Genomic DNA, 13,981 nt, shown 5'->3' with positions numbered 1-13,981 from the left:
ATTTCAAAAAGATTCCTACGCACACACAAGATCATGGTGATGCATAGCAACGAGAGGGGAGAGTGTGTCCATGTACCCTCGTAGACCGAATGCGGAAGCGTTAGCACAACGTGGTTGATGTAGTCGTACATCTTCAGGATTCGACCGATCCAAGTACCGAACGCACAGCACCTCCGAGTTCTGCACATGTTCAACTCGATGACGTCCCCTGAGCTCCGATCCAGCAAAGCTTCACAGGAGAGTTTCATCAGCACGACAGCATGGTGACGGTGATGATGCTGCTACCGACGCAGGGCTTCGCCTAAGCACCGCTACGATATGATCAACGTGGATTATGGTGGAGGGGGGAACCGCGCACGGCTAAGAGATCAATGATAAACTATTGTGTCTCTGGGGTTCCCCCCTACCCCCATATATAAAGGAGCTAGGGGAGGAGGCGTCCGGCTAGGGAGAGGCGCGCCAAGAGGGGGAGTCCTACTCCCACTAGGAGTAGGACTCCTCCTTTTCCTAGTAGGAGTAAGAGGTGGGAAGGAAAGGGAGAGGAGGAGAAGGAAAGAGGGGGCCGGCCCCCTTGCCCTAAACCAATTCGGTTTGGGCCTTGGGGGCACGCCCCACACTCCCCTTGCTGCCCTCTATTTCCACTAAGGCCCATGTAGGCCCATTAAGCCCCCCGGGGGGTTCCAGTAACCCCCCGGTACTCTGGTATATGTCTAAAACCTTCCAGAACCTTTCCGGTGTCTGAACATAGTCATCCAATATATCGATCTTTACGTCTCGGCCATTTTGAGACTCCTCGTCATGTACGTGATCATATCCGAGACTCCGAACTACCTTCGGTACATCAAAGCACAAAAACTCATAATACCGATCGTCACCGAACTTTAAGCGTGCGGACCCTATGGGTTCGAGACCTATGTAGACATGACCGAGACACGTCTTCGGTCAATAACCAATAGCGGAACCTGGATGCTCATATTGGATCCCACATATTCTACGAAGATTTTTATCGGTCAAACCGCATAACAACATACGTTGTTCCCTTTGTCATCGGTATGTTACTTGCCCGAGATTCGATCGTCGGTATCTCAATACCTAGTTCAATCTCGTTACTGGAAAGTCTCTTTACTCATTCCGTAATACATCATCCCACAACTAACTCATTAGTTACAATGCTTGCAAGTCTTATAGTGATGTGCATTACCGAGTGGGCCCAGAGATACCTCTCCTACAATCGGAGTGACAAATACCTCTCCTACAATCGGAGTGACAAATCCTAATCTCAAAATACGCCAACTCAACAAGTACCTTCGGAGACACCTGTAGAGCACCTTTATAATCACACAGTTACGTTGTGAAGTTTGGTAGCACATAAAGTGTTCCTCTGCTAAATGGGAGTTGCATAATCTCATAGTCATAGGAACATGTATAAATCATGAAGAAAGCAATAGCAACACACTAAACGATCAAGTGCTAAGCGAAGGGAATGGGTCAAGTCAATCGCATCATTCTCCTAATGATGTGATCCCGTTTATCAAATGACAACTCATGTCTATGGTTAGGAAACATAACCATCTTTGATTAACGAGCTAGTTAAGTAGAGGCATAGTAGTGACACTCTGTTTGTCTATTTATTCACACATGTATTATGTTTCCGGTTAATACAATTCTAGCATGAATAATAAACATTTATCATGATATAAGGAAATAAATAATAACTTTATTATTGCCTCTAGGGCATATTTCCTTCAGTCTCCCACTTGCACTAGAGTCAATAATCTAGTTCACACCTTTATGTGATTAGTTCACATCTTAATGTGACTAATACCCAAAGGGTTTACTAGAGTCAGTAATCTAGTTCACATCGCTATGTGATTAATACCCAACGAGTGATTATGTTTTGCTTGTGAGAGAAGTTTAGTCTACGGATCTGCAACATTCAGATCCGTATGTATTTCACAAATCTCTATTTCTACAATGCTCTGCACGGAGCTACTCTAGCTAATTGCTCCCACTTTCAATATGTATCTAGATCGAGACTTAGAGTCATCTAGATCGATGTAAAAAGCTTGCATCGATGTAACTCTTTACGACGAACTCTTTTATCACCTCCATAACCAAGAAATATTTCCTTAGTCCTCTAAGGATAATTTTGATCGCTGTCCAGTGATCTACTCCTAGATCACTATTGTACTCCCTTGCCAGAAAATGCTAAGTATACAATAGGACTGGTAAACAGCATAGCATACTTTATAGAACCTATGATGAGGCATAGGGAATGACTTTTCATTCTCTTTCTATTTTCTGTCGTGGTCGGGTTTTGAGTCTTTACTCAACTTCACACCTTGCAACACAGGCAGGAACTCCTTCTTTGACTGTTCCATTTTGAACTACTTCAAAATTTTGTCAAGGTATGTACTCATTGGAAAAACTTATCAAGTGTCTTGATCTATCTCTATAGATCTTGATGCTCAATGTGTAAGAAGCTTCATCGAGGTCTTTCTTTGAAAAAATCTTTTCAAACACTCCTTTATGCTTTTCAGAAAAATATACATTATTTCCGATCAACAATATGTCATTCACATATACTTATCAGAAATGTTGTAGTGCTCCCACTCACTTTCTTGTAAATACAGGCTTCACCGCAAGTCTGTATAAAACCATATGCTTTGATCACTTTATCAAAGCATATATTCCAACTCCGAGATGCTTGCACCAGTCCATAGATGGATCGCTGGAGCTTGCTCACTTTGTTAGCACCTTTAGGATCGACAAAACCTTCTAGTTGCATCATATACAACTCTTCTTTTAAGAAATCCATGAAGGAATATAGTTTTGACATCCGGTTGCCAGATTTCTTTAAATGCGGCAACTGCTAACATGATTCGGATAGACTTTTAAGCATCGATACGAGTGAGAAAATCTCATCGTAGTCAACACCTTGAACTTGTCGAAAACATTTTGCGAAAATTCGAGCTTTGTAGATAGTAACACTACTATCAGCGTCTGTCTTCCTCTTGAAGATCCATTTATTCTTAATGACTCACCAATCAGAGGGCAAGTCAATCAAAGTCCATACTTTTGTTCTCATACATGGATCCCATCTCATATTTCATGGCCTCAAGCCATTTTGCGGAATCTGGGATCATCATCGCTTCCTCATAGTTCGTAGGTTCGTCATGGTCAAGTAACATGACCTCCAGAATAGGATTACTGTGGGAGTCCTGGAGTAGGGGGTCTCCAGACAACCGAACTATATCATTTGGCCAGACTATTGGACTATGAAGATACAAGATTGAAGACTTCGTCTCGTGTCCGGATGGGACTCTACTTGGCGTGGAGGGCAAGCTAGGCAGTACGGATATGGATATCTCCTCCTTTGTAACCGACCTTGTGTAACCCTAGCCCCCTCCGGTGTCTATATAAACCGGAGGGTTTTAGTCCATAGGACAACATACAATCATACCATAGGCTAGCTTCTAGGGTTTAGCCTCTCCGATCTCGTGGTAGATCAACTCTTGTAATACTCATATCATCAAGAATAAATCAAGCAGGACATAGGGTTTTACCTCCATCAAGAGGGCCCGAACCTGGGTAAAACATCATGTCCCCTGCCTCCTGTTACCATCCGCCATAGACGCACAGTTTGGGACCCCCTACCCGAGATCCGCCGATTTTGACACCGACATTGGTGCTTTCATTGAGAGTTCCTCTGTGTCATCGCCATTAGGCTTGATGGCTACTATAATCATCGATAGCAATGCAGTCCAGGGTGAGACTTTTTTCCCCGGACAGACCTTTGTGTTCGGCGGCTTCGCACTGCGGGCCAACTCGCTTGGCCATCTGGAGCAGATCGAAAGTTACGCCCCTGGCCACCAGGTCAGGTTTGGAAGCTTAAACTACACGGCCAATATCCAGAGAGACTTGATCTTCAACGGATTCGAGCCCCTGCCTTGTGTGCCACACGGTCACGATGAGTACGATTTAGCTCTACCATCGGACAGTGTTCGAGAAATCGTATCGGCAGCCGCTCCGACCCTCAATTCAGAGCCAGTTGCGCCATCCATGGACGGGTGGATAGACCCCGCCACGGAGGCCGTATCCTCTACGGCGATCGAGCCAAATATCGACCTTACCCTTCACGAGAGTCATGTTGCCAAACTGCCGGATCCTTCTCCGGCCACGGACTCCGAACCGCCTACGCCCGTTCCTGTCGAATCCGATTGGGCGCCGATCATGGAGTTTTCCTCCGCGGATATTTTTCAGCACTCGCCCTTTGGCGACATACTGAACTCATTAAGGTCTCTCTCCTTATTAGGAGAGTCCTGGCCGAACTATGTCCAGCAGGATTGGGATGCGGATGACGAAGAAATTCGCCGCCCACCCACCACCCACTTAGTAGCCACTGTCAATGACTTAACCGACATGCTCGACTTCGACTCCGAAGACATCGACAGTATGGACGATGATGTGGGAGGCGAAGAGGAATCACTGCCCACAGGGCACTGGACAGCCACCTAATCATATGACATATACATGGTGGACACACACAAAGAAGGCAATGGCGACGAGACAGCGGAGGATGACCCCTCCAAGAAGCAACCCAAGCGTCGGCGACAGCGGCGCCGCTCTAAGTCCTGCCAAGGGAAAAGCGATGATACCGGCACCAGAGATAATAGCACTTCGGACAGTGCCGAAGGCAACAACAATCCCCTCCAGCAAGATTTGGAGCAGGAGGATGGAGCGGCCAGCCCTCCTGAGAGAGTGGCAGATGGGGAGGCGGAGGATGATAATTACATGCCTCCCTCCGAAGACGAGGTAAGCCTCGACGATGACGAATTCATCACGCCAGAGGATCCCGTCGAAGAAGAGCGCTTCAAACACCGGCTTATAGCCACGGCAAATAGCCTTAAGAAAAAGCAGCACAACTTCAAGCTGATCAAGATTTGCAAGCTGATAGATGGACTGAAGTCCTGGCGGCCGAGGAATATAAACTCGAACGCCCCTCCAAGAGTTACCCAAAGTGAAGGTTGCTACCCCGACTAGAGGAGGAAGCACCGAAACCCACATCCCCGGTGTATGACGCGGCTGATCGGCCACCTTGTGGCCGTGACAGAGAGGCATTCTAGCCAAAAACTCAGCCCACACCCCGACGCCATTCAAATAAAAAGGCATAGGGAAATACACCAGACCTGTGAGACGTATTGGAGGACAAAGCAAAACACACAAGATCGATCTACGGATCACAAGGGCGCGTCACTATGCGAGACGATAATCGTCACGCCGGATACAGTAAAAGTAAGTCCGGACGGGCCGAACATAGCGGGCAAGACTCATTTGAGCTGCGTCGCGATATAGCCCAGTACAGAGGCGCCGCACACCCCTTATGCTTCACAGACGAAGTAATGGATCATCAAATCCCAGAGGGTTTCAAACCCGTAAATATAGAATCATACGACGGCACAACAGATCCTGCGGTATGGATCGAGGATTTCCTCCTGCACATCCACATGGCCCGCGGTGATGACCTACACGCCATCAAATACCTCCCACTCAAACTCAAAGGACCAGCTCGGCATTGGCTCAACAGCTTGCCAGCAGAGTCCATTGGCTGTTGGGAAGATCTGGAAGCCGCATTCCTCGACAACTTTCAGGGCACTTATGTGCGACCACCAGATGCCGATGACTTGAGCCACATAATTCAGCAGCCAGAGGAATCGGCCAGGCAATTCTGGACACGGTTCCTAACAAAGAAAAATCAAATCATTGACTGTCCGGATGCAGAGGCCCTAGCAGCTTTCAAGCACAACATCCGCGACGAATGGCTCGCCCGGCACCTTGGCCAGGAAAAGCCGAAATCTATGGCAGCCCTCACGACACTCATGACCCGCTTCTGTGAGGGAGAGGATAGCTGGTTGGCTCGCAGCAATAACATATCAAAAAACCATGGTACTCCGGATACCAAGGACGACAACGGCAGGTCACGTCGCAACAAACATAAGCGCCGCATTAACAGCGACAATACCGAGGATACGGCAGTCAATGCCGGATTCAAAGGCTCTAAACCCGGTCAGCGGAAAAAGCCATTCAAAAGAAGCACTCCGGGCCCGTCCAGTTTGGACCGTATACTCGATCGCTCGTGTCAAATACACGGCACCCCCGACAAGCCAGCCAACCACACCAACAGGGATTGTTGGGTGTTCAAGCAGGCCGGCAAGTTAAATGCCGAAAACAAAGATAAGGGGTCACATAGCGATGACGAGGAGGAGCCCCGGCAGCCGAACACCGGAGGACAGAAGAGGTTCCCCCCACAAGTGCGGACGGTGAACATGATATACGCAACCCACATCCCCAAGAGGGAGCGGAAGCGTGCGCTCAGGGACGTATATGCGTTGGAGCCAGTCGCCCCAAAGTTCAACCCATGGTCCTCCTGTCCGATCACCTTCGATCGCAGGGACCACCCCACTAGTATCCGTCATGGCGGATTCGCCGCACTGGTCCTAGACCCAATCATTGACGGATTTCACCTCACTCGAGTCCTAATGGACGGCGGCAATAGCCTGAACCTGCTTTATCATGACACAGTGCGCAAAATGGTTATAGACCCCTCAAGGATCAAACACCCCAAAAACGACCTTTAAAGGTGTCATACCAGGTGTAGAGGCCCATTGCACAGGCTCAGTCACACTGGAAGTGGTCTTCGGATCCCCGGATAACTTCCGAAGCGAAGAGTTAATCTTCGACATAGTCCCGTTCCGCAGTGGCTACCATGCACTGCTCGGGCGAACCGCATTTGCGAGATTCAATGCGGTACCGCATTATGCATATCTCAAGCTCAAGAAGCCAGGTCCTCGGGGGGTCATAACAGTCAATGGAAACACAGAGCGCTCTCTCCGCATGGAGGAGCACACTGCGGCCCTCGCAGCAAAAGCGCAAAGCAGCCTCTTAAGGAAATCCACTAGTTCGGCGATTAAGGACCCGGATACCTTCAAGCGCGCCTGGAGTAATCGGCAACTGGACCGCCTGGCACATTCCGAGCTCGCATAGCAATGCGGCCCCCACCCCGGTCCTAGCCAAACGGTGAAATTCGTGCCACGCGTACATAATTACGCATTAAAAATACCACGGGCACATGCGGGGAGGGGGCACGACTACGGCACACCCCAAGACATGGCTTAAACCGCACTAGGGGCTCCCCGCTTTGTTATTTTTCTCTTTCAGGACTTTAATCCCTGGAAACCCCGTCCGGCAGCATGATTGCCGAACACATGATGCAGCAACCAAGGAGGCAGAGAGCTACGTCACACCACGGAACTCCCAGGTGGATTACGATAACGAGTGAAATACTTGCTTTAATACTATTCCTCAGCTCGCCCTTGGAAGGGACATGTCAAATAGTCCTACTTTTTGCTTATCGCACTACTTGTATCATTCTGCTCTAACGCACCTTTTTGAATAAACAATGCATAGCACTAATACTATTATTGCATTCTTCCTTTACATATATATGTTCATTCATGACATCTAGCACCCGTACACTCTGGTACGGCCAATACGCCAGGGGCTTAAGCATACCCCATAATGCGGCGTGAGAAGTCCGAACACTTTCGACAGTGCGGCACCCCAAACTTATAGCATTATATGCATCAGCTCCGAATCATGTCTTGGGTCAATAGTTGGGTTTGCCCGGCTCCCATGTTTTGGTACCTTACATTCCGTTCTATCGGCTAAGGTAGCACTAGGAGAACTACTGCGATTGTGCCCCGGTTCTGCTGGGCTAAGCACCTCAGTAGAGAAAGCTAAAACTGACTATCATGATAAGGCGAGAGACTGGTCGCTGTTCGAGAGGTTTCAAGTCCCTAAAGACTTATGCCGCTTAGAGCGAGGAGTCGGCCCTGTCCGGCTTAAGGCGTGTATCGCGCCCCGAATTCGGCCTTCCGAATACTAGGGGCTTCGCCGAAATTTAAAATTATAGAATTCTATGGCTAAGTGAGAGTGATAACGCATTATAGTCCGATTGCCTTGTTCGTTGTGCTGAGCACCTCCCTCGAAGGACCCAACAATGGGAACAAGAGTGCTCAGGTTTATCCCGAACACCCCAGCACTCGTGGCGTGGGGGCAGAAGCCGACGACTAGCCATCTCTCAGATTTGATAAACAGCCGAACAGAAGGCAATATTTTAAATTCAAACAAGCGTTGCATAGCGCATATGAACAAGTTTTCATAATACAGGATTACACGAGCAAGTTTACTCAAATATTACATCTTTCGCACACTCGTCCGCTACAAGACGGGCACCCTTCAGGACACCCTCATAGTACATCTCGGGGTGGCGATGCTCCTTGCCCTGCGGCGGCCCTTCCTTCACCAGCTTCACGGCGTCCATCTTGGCCCAGTGCACCTTCGCACGGGCGAAAGCCCGGCGTGCACCTTCGATGCAGACGGACCGCTTGATGACTTCCAGCCGTGGGCAGGCATCCACAAGCCGCCTCACCAGGCCGAAGTAGCTGTTGGGAAGGGCGTCACCAGGCCACATCCGGACTATAAAGCCCTTCATGGCCTGTTCGGCCGCCTTGTGCAGCTCGACCAGTTGCTTCAGCTGGTCGCTCAGAGGCATCGGGTGTTCGGTCTCAGTATACTGAGACCAGAACAGCTTCTCCGTTGAGCTTCCCTCCTTGGCCTGGTAAAACTGTGCGGCATCCGACACACTGCGGGGCAAATCTGCGAATGCTCCTAGAGAGCTCCGGATTCGGGTAAGCAACAAGTAATTTACTTTCACATGCTTGCTTTGCATATAGAATGCCTTACCCGCCGTTATCTTCTTCATCGCATCAATTTCCTGGAGAGCCTTTTGGGCTTCAGCCTTGGCACTCTTTGCACTCTCAAGGGCCGCGACAAGCTCGTACTCTCGCGTCTTCAAGTCAAGCTCCAACGCCTCGTGCTTCGTCACGAGAGCGTGGAGCTCTTGCTGCACCTCGCCCACCCGTGCCTCTTGTTTTTCCCGCTCGGTGCGCTCCTGGGCCGCTTTGTTTTCGGCCTCGGATAGCGCTTGCTTCAGGGTTGCCACTTCGGTTGTGGCCCCTGGCAGATTAAAGATGATCCTGTCATTTTGCAATCGCATCCCTTTTATATATATACATATCTACAGACTAGGTATTTCTTACCTTTGTTCTCCTCGAGCTGCCTCTTGGCAAGGCCGAGCTCTTTCTTGGACCCTTTGAGGTCCTGCTTCAGTACGGCGACCTCCATAGTCAGTGCGACAGAGGCCAGCAGTGAAGCCTGCATACGCATATAGACATACTTATATTAGACTCCTGTAGATATTAGTTGATCCTCTATTCGGCTTTTCTTTTTGAACACCAAACAGAGCATCAGGAGCTACTGTCTATGCGGTAATATTTTTCCTATATTTCAAATACTTACCTCAAAGCCTGTTAGAAGGCTGGCACAGGCTTTAGTCAGTCCGCTCTTGGCGGACTGAACCTTCTGGATCACCGCACTCATAATAGTGCGGTGCTCTTCGTCGATGGAAGCGTTGCGAAGTGCTCCCAGCAGATTGTCCAGTGCCTCTGGATGGACAGAGGTCACCGGCACGGGCGTCTTGCCCCTTTTGGAAGGAGGCCGCCTGCCCGAGTCCAGAACCACTAGGGGTTCTAGCGCAGTGTTCGGCTGAAGGCCGAACTCGGAGTCCTCGGGAGCCTTACCCCCTCTGCTCCCGGAGTCCGGAAGGTCGCCTTGAGGTGCCTTTGGGACTGTCTCCCCTTGGCCCGATGCCTCTCGAGATAGCACCTCGTCATTGTCCGTAGGGCAAGGGGAGGTTGCGGTCGGAAGTGGATCTCTATCCATATCCGATGAGTCCAAGGAGCCGCCCGATGAAGATACGTCGATACAGGCTTGGGGCGGTCTGCATAATCATATTCGACGTTAGGAGAAGCAGTGCGTCAAAGGTATGCTATGAGTTACTCTGGTATCCGAATACTTACGACTTCGCCAGGGGCTTGGCCCTGAGCAGCCACTCATCTTCGTCTTCGGCGGCGGTGGTGGAGCAGTCCGGAAGGAGAGTCCTTCCCTTCTTGGACCCTTCGGCCCCCCCGGTTGGGGCGGCCTTCCTTTTCTTGTCTCCCCCGGCTGAAGGGGGAGCATCTTCATCTTCCTCCTTGTCTTCAGGGGAGGAGTGCGTCGTGGAGTCATTGGACGATGAGCCCGATATCACCTGGCGCCGGGAACTCTTTCGGGTTCCCTTGGCCTTCTTCTTGGTCTTCTCCAACACCTTGTATGGAGCCGGAGTCAGCATCTCTGTCAGGAGAGCGTCCGCGGTGTCTTCGGGCAGAGGGGCCGGACAGTCGATCTTCTCTAATGCCCCCACCCAGTCCTGTCAAAGGCATGTGAGCTCACACCCCGTGCATGGTTAAGCTATGGGAAGTAAAAACCCTACCAGATGTACAAAACTTACCGGATTCGCAGGGCGCTTCGCGCTTAGCCCGCGGTCCTCGGTGAGAGAGGGAGGGACCTCGGCACCCTTGAACAACACCCTCCAGACGTCCTTGTGCGTCGTGTCGAAGAGCTTGCTCAGAGTCTGGTGCTGGGCCGGGTCGAACTCCCACAAGTTGAAATCCCGTTGTTGACACAGGAGGATCCGGCGGAAGAGCATGACCTGGACTATGTTGACAAGCTTGAGCTTCTTGCTTGCCATATTCCGGATACATTTTTGGAGTCCGTCCAGCTCCACCGATGAACCCCAGGATAGGCCCTTCTCTTTCCAGGAGGTGAGCCGCGTGGGGATTCTGGATCGAAACCCGGGGGCCGCCACCCAGTTGGTGTCGCGCGGCTCGGTGATGTAGAACCACGCCGATTGCCGCCCCTTTATGGTCTCCATGAAGGAGCCTTCAAGCCATATAACATTGGGCATCTTGCCCACCATGGCTCCGCCGCATTCTGCTTGTTGGCCTCCCACCACCTTCGGCTTGATATTGAAGGTCTTCAGCCACAGGCCGAAGTGGGGCCGGATGCGGAGGAAAGCCTCACACACGACGATGAACGCCGAAATGTTGAGGATGATGTTCGGGGCTAGATCATGAAAGTCCCGCCCGTAGTAGGACATAAGACCACGGACGAATGAATGAAGGGGAAACCCCAGTCCGTGGAGGAAGTGGTAGAGGAAAACTACCCTCTCGTGAGGTTCCGGGGTAGGAACAATCTGCCCCGCAGTGGGCAGCCGATGCGCGATATTCGTGGCTAAGTATCCGGCTCCGCGCAGCTTTTTGATGTGGCCCTCCGTGACGGAGGAGGCCATCCACTTGCCTCCTGCTCCGGACATGTTTGGAGAAGGTTGACGAGAAGGATGTGGACTTGGGCGTTGGAGCTCAGTGCGCAAGAATGGATGAGCAAGGAGGAAGAAGCGCGTCGGTAGAAAAAGGTTAAACCTTATCCCCTTATAAGGGCGGCCGAAACTATGCGCCCCCACTAGCCTGCTAAAACTTGCTTATCCCCTAAGCGCCGTAATTGATGGAGCGGTTTGGTTACCCGCGCCCGTATTGATGAGAATCCCGTAATAAGGGGGACACGATCTCTGCTTTGACAAGACGTGTCAAGAAACTGCCTCGCGTTATGTGCGGGACTGGTTAAAGAAAAACGGTTCAAATAATCACCGAGCCATGGCATGATGTCATGTTGCCAAAACGTCTCAGCAGATTAGATTTGTGGAAATATTATTCTCTCTACGGTGGTATGTGGAACTTATTTTGCAGGGTCAGACACTATCATGTTATTCAAACTCTTCTGTGGTGTATCCGGAGGAGGAACTCGCCTTGCAATGCCTAAGACAATACTGCGCGCCGGACTCATCGTCATTGAAGCCTGGTTTAGGGGCTACTATGGGAGTCCTGGATTAGGGGGTCTCCAGATAGCCGAACTATAACCTTTGGCCGGACTATTGTACTATGAAGAAACAAGATTGAAGACTTCGTCTCGTGTCCGGATGGGACTCTATTTGGCGTGGAAGGCAAGCTAGGCAGTACGGATATGGATATCTCTTCCTTTGTAACCGACAGCCCCCTCCGGTGTCTATATAAACCGGAGGGTTTTAGTCCATAGGACAACATACAATCATACCATAGGCTAGCTTCTAGGGTTTAGCCTCTCCGATCTCGTGGTAGATCAACTCTTGTAATACTCATATCATCAAGAATAAGTCAAGCAGGACGTAGGGTTTTACCTCCATCAAGAGGGCTCGAACCTGGGTAAAACATCGTGTCCCCTTCCTCCTGTTACCATCCGCCTTAGATGCACAGCTCGGGACCCCCTACCCGAGATCCACCGGTTTTGACACCGACAATTACTGTACCACTCTGGTGTGGATCTCACTCTGGTTGACCTATGAGGTTCGGTAGTAACTTGATCTAAAGTTACATGATCATCATCATTAGCTTCCTCACTAATTGGTGTAGCAGTCACAGGAACAGATTTCTGTGATGAACTACTTTCCAATAAGGGAGCAGGTACAGTTACCTCATCAAGTTCTACTTTCCTCCCACTCACTTTTTTTGAGAGAAACTCCTTTTCTAGAAAGGATCCATTCTTAGCAATAAAGATCTTGCCTTCGGATCTATGATAGAAGGTGTACCAAGCATTTTCTTTTGGGTATCCCATGAAGACGCACTTCTCCGGTTTGGGTTTGAGCTTATCAAGTTGAAACTTTTTCACATAAGCATTGCAACCTCAAACTTTAAGAAATGACAGCTTAGGTTTCTTGCCAAACCATAGTTCATACGGTGTCGTCTCAATGGATTTAGACGGTGCCCTATTTAACGTGAATGTAGCTATCTCTAATGCATAACCCCAAAACGATAGTGGTAAATCGGTAAGAGACATCATAGATTGCACTATATCCAATACGGTGTGGTTATGACATTCGGACACACCATTATGTTGTGGTGTTCTGGGTGGCGTGAGTTGCGAAACTATTTCGCATTGTTTCAGATGAAGACCAAACTCGTAACTCAAATATTCTCCTCCACAATCAGATCGTAGAAACTTTATTTTCTTGTTATGATGATTTTCCACTTCACTCTGAAATTCTTTGAACTTTTCAAATGTTTCAGATTTATGTTTCATCAAGTAGATATACTCATATCTTACTCAAATCATCTGTGAAGGTCAGAAAATAACGATAACCGCCGCGAGTCTCAACACTCATCAGACCGCATACATCAGTATGTATTATTTTCAATAAGTCAGTTGCTCGCTCCATTGTTCCGAAGAACAGAGTCTTAGTCATCTTGCCTATGAGGCATGGTTTGCAAGCATAAACTGATTCATAATCTAGTGATTCCAAAAACCCATCAGCATGGTTTTTCTTCATGTGCTTTACACCAATATGACCTAAACGGCAGTGCCACAAATAAGTTGCACTATCATTATTAACTTTGCATCTTTTGGTTTCATTATTCTGAATATGTGTATCACTACGATACTACGATCGAGATTCAGTAAACCACTCACCTTGGGTGTATGACCATTGAAGGTTTCATTCATGCAGACAGAACAACAATTATTCTCTAACTTTAAATGAATAAACGTATTGCAATAAATATGATCAAATCATATTCATGCTTAACGCAAACACCAAATAATATTTATTTAGGTTCAACACTAATCTCGAAAGTATAGGGAGTGTGCGATGATGATCATATAAATTTTGGAACCACTTCCAACACACATCGTCACTTCACCCTTAACTAGTCTCTGTTCATTCTGCAACTCCTGTTTCGAGTTACTAATCTTAGCAACTGAACTAGTATCAAATACTTAGGGGTTGCTATAAACACTAGTATAGTACACATCAATAACATGTATATCAAATATAACTTTGTTCACTTTGCCATTCTTCTTATCCGCCAAATACTTGGGGCAGTTCTGCTTCTAGTGACCAGTCCCTTTGTAGTAGAAGCACTTAGTCTCAGGCTTAGGTCTAGACTTGGGCTTC

The sequence above is a fragment of the Triticum aestivum genome, chromosome 2A (genome assembly GCF_018294505.1).
Source record: "Triticum aestivum cultivar Chinese Spring chromosome 2A, IWGSC CS RefSeq v2.1, whole genome shotgun sequence".
Taxonomy (NCBI): domain Eukaryota; kingdom Viridiplantae; phylum Streptophyta; class Magnoliopsida; order Poales; family Poaceae; genus Triticum; species Triticum aestivum.
This window is presented reverse-complemented; position numbering follows the sequence as displayed.